Consider the following 4,693-nt stretch of genomic DNA (forward strand, 5'->3'; position numbering starts at 1 on the left):
GCGTCCGGAGGCTGTGCTCTACAACGGGAGAGGCCACAACAGTGAGAGGCCCGCGTACCAAAAAAAAGAAGAAAAAAAAAAAAGACAACCCTCCGAATGGGAGAAAATATTTGCAAATCAAACAACAGACAAAGGATTAATCTCCAAAATATACAAACAGCTCATGCAGCTAAATCTAAAAAAGCAAACAATCCGTTAAAAAATGGGTGGAAGACCTAAATAGACATTTCACCAAGGAAGACATACAGATGGCCAAGAGGCACATGAAAAGACGCTCAACATCACTAATTATTAGAGAAATGCAAATCAAAACTATAATGAGATATCACCTCACCCTGGTCAGAATGGTCATTATGAAAAAAGCTGGAAACAATAAATGCTGGAAAGGGTGTGGTGAAAAGGGAACCCTCCTACACTGTCAGTGGGAATGTAAATTGATACAAACACTATGGAAAATAGTATGGAGCTTCCTTAAAAAACTAAAAGTAGAACTACTATATGACCCAGCAATCCCACTACTGGGCATATACCCTGAGAAAACCATAATTCAGAAAGAGACATGCACCACAATGTTCTTTGCAGCACTATTTACAACAGCCAGGACATGGAACCAACCTAAACGTCCACTGACAGATGAATGGATAAAAAAGATGCGGCACATATATACAATGGAATATTACTCAGCCATAAAACGAAATGAAATTGAGTTATTTGTAGTGAGGTGGATGGACCTAGAGTCTGTCATACAGAGTGAAGTAAGTCAAGAGAAAAATAAATACCTTATGCAAACGCATATACATGGAATGTAAAAAAAAAATGGTACGATGCACCTAGTTTCAGGGCAGGAATAGAGACGTAGACATAGAGAATGGACTTGATGACATGGGGTGGGAGGGTGACGCTGGGGTGAAGTGAGAGTAGCATCGACATATATACACTACTGAATGTAAAATAGTTGGCTGGTGGGAAGCGGCAGCATAGCGCAAGGACATTGGCTCAGTGCTTTGAGATGACATACAGGGGTGGGATAGGGAGGATGGGAGGAAAGCTCAAGAGGGAGGGGATATGGGGATATGTGTATGCATATGGCTGATTTGCTTTGTTGTGCAACAGAAACTAACACGGTATTGTGAAGCAATTATAACTCCAATAAATATCTATTTACAAAATACAAAAAGAAATGGCTCCATGTTTTAAGAAAAATAAGAGCAATTAAGTTTCTTGGTAAAATTTGAAATATTCTTGTGTTCTAAATCAAGGCAGTGTGTATTGAAATACTAGAAATTAAATGTGAGTTGGAGGTAAAGAGGAAAAAGTTGACAGTATATTGTGTAGGCCAGTATGGTAACATCTCTCATAGTTAAAATGCACATATCTTTCAATCCAGCAATCCAGTTGTCAGCGTTGATGCTACCATTATACTTTTCCACATGTAAAATCACATGTACAAAATTCTTCCCTGCAGTATTTTTGTGAGGAAATCCAATGAGGGAAATGGTGCAGTCCTGGCTTGAATAAGGTAAACTGCTAACCAGAGACACAGAAAATGATTTTCCTGGGACAGCCTTTCAGATATACTTTATTGATTCCAATCTCAAGGTTTTTCAAAGACTCTGTAACCAACTGAAATTGTTTTCTCTAATGATCTATCCAGATCGTCCAAGGCAGAATACCCCAACTGGCCTCTGAGCACTGCCAGTGAGGTAGTCAGCAGCTTACCCAAGGATAGAAAAATACAGGTCACATATACACATTGTCAGCACGTTTTTCTTCTTCCCTTTGCCTTTTTTTTTCTTTCCTCTTATATAATTCTTGTTGGTTTTTTCTTTCATTTTTAGATGAAATCAATCTATTGCTTGGTTTCCCCTGTATACGAGTAAAATAGCATGTTAATGTTAAAATTACTGTATAGCCGATCTATTACTTGACACTGTAATACCAAAGGATTGGAAAGAAATTGTCTTTCAAAAGGGAACTGTTTGAATACACTATCAAATATCCATGTAATGTAATAGCATGTAGCTATAAATAAGAACAGGGTAATTCTAGATGCATTAATCTGGGAAGTTTTCCAAGATATAAGCAATGTGCAGAATAGTACATGTAGTATACTATCATTTGAAGGGGTTAAGAGAACAAATAATTATATACTTTTAATATATGCGACATCTTTGGAAGGACAAACAAAAAACTAGTAATGACAGTTGCTTTCTCAAAAGGGATACCAGGGGCTGAGAACAGTAGAGAGACTTATTTTTTACTGTATACTCTTTTGTAACTGGTTAAGTGGGTTCTGCACTCAGATTCCGATGTGTGGAGGTTTTCCCACACCATCAATAAGCAATTCTGTGACACAAGTTGTGTGTCTACAATTCAACTCCATTCTGACAATATAAGGGCTCAGTTCCTCAAGACTGTGTTGTGTTCACACCCCAGTCCCCCACCCCAGTTCAGATGCCAATCACAAGCCCAGGTTATCACCTGTGCTTCTGACCAATGGGCTGCAGACTGGAGGTTCCCATGACCCCCTTCTTGGGTTGGTTTAATTTGCTAGAGTTTTCACAGAACTCGGATAAACATTTTACTCACTAGATTACTGGTTTATTATAAAAATATATAATTAAGGAACTGCTAGATGCAAGAGGTACATAGGGGAAGATACGGGTAAGGGCACAGAGCTTCCATGCCCTCTCCAGGCATGCTACTTTCTCCAAATTTCCACGTGTTCACCAACCCTGAAGCACTCTGAACCCGTCCTTTTGAGGTTTTATGGAGGTTTCATTACATAAACATGATTGATTAAATTATCAGACATAGTCAATTGATTCAACCTCCAACCCCTTTCCCTTCCCCAGAGGTTAGGGGGTAGGACTGAAAGTTCCAATTCTCCAATCACATAGTTGGGTCTCCTGGCAACCAGCCTCCATCCTTGTTACCTAAGGGCTTTCCAAAAGTGACCTCATTACCATAACACAAGACATCTATGTTGCTGTCATCACTTATTAGAAAATTCCAAGGGTTTTAGGAGCTCTGTGCCAGAAATGGGGATGAAGACCTATACACACACACACATATATATATATATATATATATATATATATATATATATATGTATATATAAAAATGTATATGTTATATATATAAATATATATATACTTACATATGTATGTATTTTTATTATAAATCACAATAAAACACTTGTGAATTCAGTATTTTGTGAATCTATCAGCTGTTAGCTCTGGAGTAGAATATTAAGTTTGTGTTTGTGTTTTGCTTGACAAACATTGATCTTCCCATATATTTATTGATATGCAAAATTAGAAAGTTGCTGGAAAAAGAGTGAAAAAAAAAGTCACATGGGGCAAGCAACTTCCTGGAAGTAAAAACACAGAGAAATCTCTTTTGTTACCATTACCCCTGGACATGATATACTGAAGTAGCCCCTACTAAATATGGTGGGAGAAGGCAGAAAAGACTCACCAAACAGCAAGGGAAGTGGGCATTGGACTTGTGTGTGATTGGGCTTAATACCAGGCATAGGCTGTCATAAGACATGACTGCATCCTGGTAAAGATCATGGCCCAGGCTTGAAGTGCCCCTTGAATGAAACTGTGTCATGGGGTTTTGTAGGTATACATTAATTAAGGAGCAAGCAGGGTCAGACATATACTCAGGTCAATCAGCATCTCTTTCCCCTAATCTCTTCACTAGGCTCTGAAATGTCTAGGACCAATTCCCTCAAATCTATCACCACCCCTCACACCCCAAAATCTTTCACCTTCATGCTTATCTGAATAAAAGGCATCACCACCCATCCATTGGCTCAGGCTATGATGAAACCCTGAAGTCGTTGTTGACTTTTCTCTATCCTTCATATCTCCTACTCAGTCCATTAGAAAAGTCTATTTTTCTACCACCCAACTGTATCTTAAATCCAACCACTTCTCATTACCTCCACTGCTACAACCCCAGACCAAGTCTCATCAATCTCTACCAGGACAGGAAAGAAATCTTCCAACAAGCTATCCCCCACACAGGAGCCTGAGGGAACTTTTTAAAGTACATGTCAGATCATTTAGGTCCCAAACTAAAACCTTCCCATTGCACTTGGAATTAAATTCAGACTCCTTAAAATGGCTTCTAACTCTTTGCATACGCTAGAGCCTACGTACCTTTCTGGCTTCATTTCCTTACTCTCTGCTCCTTGTTCATCACCAAGCAATGTTGGCTTTTTTCCTCCTCAAAGCCTTTGCACTCAGTGTGCCTTCTGCTTGGACCATTCTTCCAACAGTCATCCTGGGGTTGTCTTCTCATCATTTCAGGTCACAACTCAAATATTGTTTCTTCAGAGATGCCTCCTCTATTCTTATTGCTAAAAAAAAATTGCTAAAAATCTTCTAGATCCCAGTCATGGTTTATCACATTAAATTATTTTAACTTCTTCACAGAATTTATCAGAGACTAAAATTATTTTGTTTTTTGTTCAGTGATTTCTGTTTGTCTCCTCCCAACTTGCATATAAGTTCCCGTGTCTGTCTATTACTGCCATATCCCAAAAGCTTCATAAAAGAGTCTGGCATATGGCAGCTTGTTCACCACTTGATGAACTAACAGTTTTGATATGGAACAATCAACATCTGGTAGCATTTGTGGAGATCACAATCACAAGCTTTAGAAGTGTAACTCTGAGCTC

General features: G+C 38.7%; 1 long non-coding RNA gene across 1 annotated transcript; it reads right to left on the bottom strand.

Moving 5' to 3' along the window:
• Positions 1–1,739: 1,739 nt before the first annotated feature.
• Positions 1,740–4,443, bottom strand: LOC132425346 (uncharacterized). The gene is made up of 3 exons (XR_009519427.1): positions 4,173–4,443; positions 3,161–3,328; positions 1,740–1,866 (listed from the first exon to the last, which is right to left on the bottom strand). It is a non-coding gene; the product is annotated as an uncharacterized lncRNA (long non-coding RNA).
• Between the last annotated feature and the right edge of the window lie 250 nt (positions 4,444–4,693).

The sequence above is a fragment of the Delphinus delphis genome, chromosome 5 (genome assembly GCF_949987515.2).
Source record: "Delphinus delphis chromosome 5, mDelDel1.2, whole genome shotgun sequence".
NCBI lineage: Eukaryota > Metazoa > Chordata > Mammalia > Artiodactyla > Delphinidae > Delphinus > Delphinus delphis.